The following is a 7,077-nucleotide window of genomic DNA, read 5'->3' on the forward strand; positions in this document are numbered from 1 at the left end:
TTGCTATTGTGGGATGCTGTCCCAGCTGTCATTGACATCATAATACTGGGGTAGAAAAGTACCTGCCCTTTTCCATCCTTCACTGGAGTCATCTGATGTCAGCTATAGGAATTCAGCTGAGAGGACTAGAGGTAGAAGCTTCTTCTTTTAACAGATGCAATATCTCTCCCTCCTGCTGCTATTTGGTCAAAGAGACAATTTGTCCCTAAAACTTCATTTCTTTTTAGCACTGGGCAATTAAATGGTTGGAAACATCTGGGAAGTTCACCATCCCCCAAAGGCCTAAATATTGCCATCATGTCCTTGGAATCTATGGAAATTTCCAGAAAAGCTGGGGGCACATGCTTCCTGGTAGGTTTATTCAACTGAACTATATAGGCAAGGGCAAGTGTAACACAATGGAAAGGCAGAGTTGAGAGGTGGGAGACAGAATATCAAACTAAGAATATCAAGAAACCAAGTTAGTTGGTATATGTCTAATTTGCCTGAGGAACACGATTAGATAATTAGCTTGAAAATACTGGTTAGAACCAGATTGTGAGAGGCTCTAAGAGCCAAATTTTAGGGCTTTTTATCCTACAGGAAACATGAAGCTTCTTGAACAACAGACTGATAGGCAGATAACTGGATGAATGTGGAGAGGGGGCACCTGGGGCACAATGGATAGAGCACCAGGCTTGGTATTAAAACTCATCTTTGAGTTCAAATCTGACTTCAGACACTTAATATATGTGTGTGACCATATTTACTTCAGTTTTCTCATATATTCTTTTCTGACATGATAGTTAAATCTCTTGTTTCTCTTTTTATTTAATCATTGAAAGGAGCAATAATGTGACATTCTGGTTCAAAGATGAAATGATGTGAGCCCTAGAATTTGTGGTTTCACAGCAATGATAGCAGCATGATTTTAGCCTCGTGAACACTTGTGTTTTTTCTTTTTTCACTGAAATGAAGCTCATTCTGAGTTTAAAAAAATGTCAGAGAAATTCTCATCCACTAAATTGAGAGATGCTCCAACTGTCTTCACCAAATTGAGCATTTTTAAGATATCAATGCCTAAAACTCAGGCATTAGTAAGTCTTCTATAATGAAATGTCAAACTATATTCTCTTAGAAATAGACAACTACACCGCTAATATTGATATAGCTGTGAAGAACACAGAAAAAGAAAAGAAAACTATCTGGCTGGAAAGAGCTGTCATTCCTATTGTGGTAAGGAATTCATGTGAGTTATAATTAAAAACAAAGACTTGGGTATTAAATATATAAAAGAGAGTTACAAAGTGATGTACCTGAAATGTTGGTGAGGGTGTGACAATTAGAATAAAACAGTGATCACACTAAATACACAGTGAATGAAGAACGTATCTTTACTCAGTACTCACATGGTAACTACACAGAGTTCCACTGGAAGATGATATGGTACAGTGTACTAAGTAGCTATCAGAGTAGCTTACATGTTCTCATAAATAACTGGTACCTACAATAAGAATTTCCAGGTAACTTGCACTCTGCTTTAGAAATAAAAAAAATAACACAAAGTAAATTTGTAAATTAGGGCATGTTCTCTGTTTATTCAGCCAAACCATGCTGCTGTAATTTCCATGACTGTGATATGAAATGTTTAAACTAGAAACTATAATTTACCAAGATCTTTTATAAAAACTTAATGGTAGTAAGCACATTTAAATAAACTTATAGCTTCTGATGCTAAGTCACAATAACAAAGATTTTTTTTCTTCTTTCATTTAGAAGCTTCTTTGTTACTCTAATGAAAAATCCTTTTTGTATTTACACAAGTTTGAGAACTGAGAAAAAAGACAGACAGCTTTCATGGGATTCTGATAATAATAATAATAACAATAACAACAACAACAATAATAATAATAATAATAAATTTTTAAAATTTTCCCAGGCTGAAGGAACAAATAATTTTTCTTAAATGCTTAAATTAAATTTTTAATAATGACTGTTTCCTAATTAAAGTATTAATAATTTTCTGACTTTAATTTAGTGTACCTGACTCTTAGAAGAGAGGGGTGATTAGATGAGACTGAGCTGATATTCTTGGAATGTCACTCCATATTTATTGGGGGTAAGTTAAATAGGAACCCAAAGTAGAAATAAAATTCTACCATAGTATGTATACCAAGTACCAAGAAAAAAAATGAGACAAGGATAATTTTACTTAGATGAGAATGAGCTGATATTCTTGGAATGTCAACTCCATATTTATTGGGGGTAAGTTTAAGTAGGAAACCAAAGTAGAAGTAAAATTCTAACATACTATGTATACCAAGTACCAAGAAAAAAAATGAGACAAGGTTAATTTTACTTAAAAGCAGCAGCCACCAATCTCATTCCAAATTTCCTTTCTCTGGTGAATTTGGTCTATGGCAAATTGAAGCTTTCCACAATCACTTGGATATCCTTTAAATGAAACACACAACAGAGTTTGTGGATGGAGGATGTGGTGATAGGTAGGAGAAAAGGTGATAGTTGGTTTCCCTTTCTTATTGGGATATTTTGGTGGGTTTTTATAAATTTTTTGTATATTTTTCAAACTTTTTGGCCATTGAAAAAATAAAACAATCCACTGTCCAGCAGAGGCTGCTTTAACTCTATTCTTCCAAGGGCTCATTCTGCATGGATCTGTGTTTCAGGATTCTGCAAGGACAGCTCTGTGGAAAGGAAAGCCCCCTGATCCAGAACTGTGGCATATTACCTATTTTTGGGATGGGGAAACCAGGAGGTATGAATGTACCTATTCCTCCTCCTCCTCCTCCTCCTCCTCCTCCTCCTCCAAAACCTCCCTGCTCGTGCTGTGGCATGGTGTGATAATTTTCCAGATTGTCATACTAAGATAATACAGTCATATTGCTTTGGTGCTTGCCATGCATTTGGTACTGGTACAGGAGATTGGGGTCCCTCTCCATACTTTGTGTACTATGGAGTTTCAGACTGTGACTCTGTTCTAGCTTAGGTGGGGGAACTGACTGTGTGGGATGCTCACCTTACTTATAGCAGTCTCTTGAGAGTTTCTCAGGGGCAGGGGGTTGCCACAAACACGACCGCTCCAGCTCTTCCGAGGGCCTCACTTTTTTGTGGTTCAGTCTCAAAGTGTCTTGGCCCACTGTACTATATTTTCCTCCAGCAGGATGATAGCTAATTGGTTCAGAAGTGTCTGGGATGCCTTTGTCCCCATATTCTAACTGGCCAGTTCCTGGGGGATAAGGAGGCCCATTTTTTGATTGGCATAATTGCCTATGGCTTACTTCCTAGTGCCCTCTATGCTCACAGGGATTGGAGCTCATGTCATGAATTTTCCTGTTCCTGAGGCTGCTTTGCTTCAGAGGGAGAGATGGCTTCTCTGACTGCCCATTGCCATAGCCACTATGGTAATGAGCTCTGTCTGTCTCTGGCTCAGGATGCTTTTTACAAAAGCAGTCATCTCCCTCTGGGGTAACTGCCATGGTGGGATATCTTCCTTCCTTCCCTTCTGCCACTGAAAGTAGTCCAGTTTTCCCAGGATCTGATTTGCTCTGGATATGGATGACATAAATCCCACCCATATCATCCTGCACAGCTGGGGTCATGTTGTCATACTGGGACATCACTGGCCCTTTAACCTTTTGCCATGCTCAGCTTTCCCTTCGAATGGACTGCATGCGGTATTTTTCCATGTCTTCCAGGTCCCAAGAAGTATATATATGCTTCACATCTGCTGATGTCACATTGGTAAGATTATGTTCATTCCCCTAAAGGTAGCCAACTATGTTGCCCTGGGGATGAGGGGGCAAACTGGGGTACTGGTACAAATTCTTTCCCTGAAGCCTGGGATTGTAAAAATTGAAAGCCCGGTTGGGTGGGCGATGCAGCAGCCTCAACTGCACTGTGCTATAAAGCATCCACATCATAGAAGGCCCCGTCTGAGCTGTAATAGGGACCAGAAGAACTGGAGTAAGGACTGTACTGGTAGTGAACTCAGCCATTCTCAAAATAAGGCTGTAGCTGAGTTACATGGTAATCTCAATGGGCCTAGGAGGACTAATATGACTTACACTGGTAAAGGGGCCTTGGGAAATAGGATGGCTCATCATCTGGGGATACTTCTGTCTGGGAAATGGGGACAGAGTGGATCATAGAAGATGGAGGGGTATGGACGGACTGTACTCTACGGATGGTGGGGTATAGAGGAATATCTTCATGATAACAAGCACCCGAAGAGATGGGCTGACAGAGGCCACAAATTCAACCCGGCTGCATGGCTTGGTATGGTACCCAGATGAATTCTTGCCAGGGGGTATATATGTATTATAGCAGGGACCCATGTAACTTGGTGTCTCTGATCTGGAACCATAGACTTGGTGCTGCTCAGGTTTAAGGTGGTGTGGAGGAATACTCTGTGGACAGTACTGACAGGCAGAAGCCAAGCCAGGATGCAAGCAGTTTTCTGCCCCAAAAGAATCAGGTGTGATATCAGGCCTCATATAAGATGGATAAGTTATTTTCTGAGAGGTATGCTTGGGCTGAGGGGCAGGTGGAGGTGGAGGCAAAGCCTTGTCCATGGAAGCTGATGAAACAAGGATGAAGGAATGATAATTTGAAGTACTGGCTGCATCTGTATTACTGGAGTATGTGGCTGTAGCAATCTTACTATCCATCGTCCTTGGTGGGATTGGCAGGGTGAAGCCTTGGGAGGTGTGCACAGAAAGAGACTCAGAACACAGATGCAGAGGGGGAGCCCTTGTATCCTCCCAGAGCTTTTCAGGAAAGACTGGGGGTACAGCAGAAGCATAGGGGGCACATCGAGTGGCTGTACTATTATCACAGGGAAAGATGGAAGATGATTCTGCTCCTCTGGGCTCAGGTGGCTTCTCTGGAGCTGAAGCTACTCCACGAACCTAATGAGAGTGAACAGATATGATGTTATCTACTTTTGTTTTCTTTACTCCTTTTTGGGGGACAAAGCTATAGAGTCAATCGCAATTGCATGTTTCCCTTAACTCCCTAGGTAGTGGCCCTAGATAACAGAAGTAGACTTTTCTGCAGTTGAAAAAAGGAAGGTCTCCTGCTGCTATTTTAAGAGTGCTATTATTTTCCTACTTATAGAATGACTTTAACCTTGTTGATTTCCCACTAAAAGTATGTGTGTTTATTTACATATATACATTTCCCCACACTATTACTAATCAATGTATAGTATACTTATCTATCTTATTTATCTTGAACACCAAGAACTTTCTGTCAGATATAATATAGTCAAACTATCAAGAAAAAATTGCAAATGGTGACTGACAGCTCCATATGCTGGACCAGTTCACAGGAAGGAAAAGGAAGTAGTTTCTAGGGTGAAAGCTAAATCAAAGGCAGAGCTCTCCTCTACTCTAAGAGGTACTTTTGGCATCAGAAGGGATAACCATGGGGGCACTATAGTAAGCCAGTGATGGAAATTCTGGAAATGGCACTTCCTCTGTGAATGAGAAATCTAGGTCCTTCTTGATCAATTCAAAGGACCACAGGATAATTAGCCTCAAAAGGAAGAAAATGTAAAGAGTATCTGATCCAATCCTCTCATTTTGCTGAAAAGGAAACTGAAGCCCAGAGCAGTAAAGGGACTTATCCAAGGACATACAAGTTGCAGGCAGCTAAAGGAGAACCTGATCCCATCACTTTTCCAATTGTCCCAGCTGATTGTAAGAAACCTATTACACTTACAATGAAAAAAATCTAGATTTTAACTTTATTATCCCTATATAGTATTCATTCTTTCAAGATCATACTTGATTGTGATCAACGTTGCTAGTTAAGGTTTTAAAAATGTATCTAGTAGTGTTAATTCTATGAGATTTTTTTAACATTTCTCTAGAGATTGATAGCTAGATTACAAAATGTCATATGTGCATACAAGAAATCTGTTATGCTATTTTTTGGTAGTTGTAATTGAGCCACAGAGGTTAAATGACTTGCCCAAAGTCACAGTCAATCAGTGGTGGACATGAAGAAAGAACTTGTAAACCCTGATACCTAAAGTCCAGTTTGACTCAATAGACCATGCTTCCTTTGAATGACTATTCAATGAAGGACCTGAACAGCCTAGGAAGAAAAGCAAGAAGACAACAATCAACCTACAGTGATTTGGTATTAATGCTGTCTTTCTCCATTCCCAAAGCAAAACCACTCAATGCAGGAATTATCAAACAGTTTCTAATCTGAAATATAAAATACTTTCAGAAGCATTCCATATACAGCCATATCTGAGTGGGATGACTCATCACATCTGTTAATAAACATACCTTCAGAAAAGGTACATTCCACATCATTTTCCTTCCCCCTCTTACCTTGTGGGAATTATTTAGTCCTATACTGGCTGCTGGTGGTACCTGTCCCACCACTAGTTGTTGCACTGCTGGTCTCTGAGAAGAATGGGATAGAGGAGGATGGTTAGGTCTGTGGGTGCACTGAAGGGTGGTGAGAAGAAGGTCGGCAGAAGGTACAGGTTGGCCAAGCATATCTGAACTAATTTCCATGGTATTTACTTCACTCGACGCTGAAGTAATTGGCAAGTAAGCTGTTGGAGCAGGAGTGGTTTTGTCTACAGGGGACCCAGGAGGAGGGTGGACTTTGTCCATAGGCAAAATGAAAGGTGGAGTTATCTTTTCTTCAGGTTCTGAAGGAAGCTGTGATTTATCTACAGATTTATCCAGAGGGGAAAGAAGTTGGTCTTGAAGGGAACAATGAATATGAGGTTCCTTTGGTTCCCAAAGGAAACAGTTTGAGTGTTAGTCTTCCCTGTATTCTAATGCAAAACAAAATGACTATCAGTCTTGTCTGAATCTACAAATGTTGGCATGGGAATTTCAACCTTTTCTAGTCATATGATCCTGATTAACCTGTGAATCAATTTCGTGGTATGTCTTCTCACCAGATTCAACTGGAATTGCCTTGTAGTGGTCCTCAGCCACTGCTACACGCATTTTAAGCTGGTCATAATTTCCAGAAGGTGTGTTTTGGAGGTGAAGTTGTTCTGATGACATACTAGAATGGAAACAGGTTTTATCTAAAGGAAAACTA

General features: G+C 40.1%; 1 pseudogene; it reads right to left on the reverse strand.

Moving 5' to 3' along the window:
• Nucleotides 1-2,582: 2,582 nt before the first annotated feature.
• On the reverse strand, nucleotides 2,583-7,040 carry LOC141522933 (rho GTPase-activating protein 32-like; annotated as a pseudogene).
• Nucleotides 7,041-7,077: the final 37 nt, after the last annotated feature.

This window comes from Macrotis lagotis, chromosome 4, assembly GCF_037893015.1.
Source record: "Macrotis lagotis isolate mMagLag1 chromosome 4, bilby.v1.9.chrom.fasta, whole genome shotgun sequence".
Lineage (NCBI taxonomy): Eukaryota > Metazoa > Chordata > Mammalia > Peramelemorphia > Peramelidae > Macrotis > Macrotis lagotis.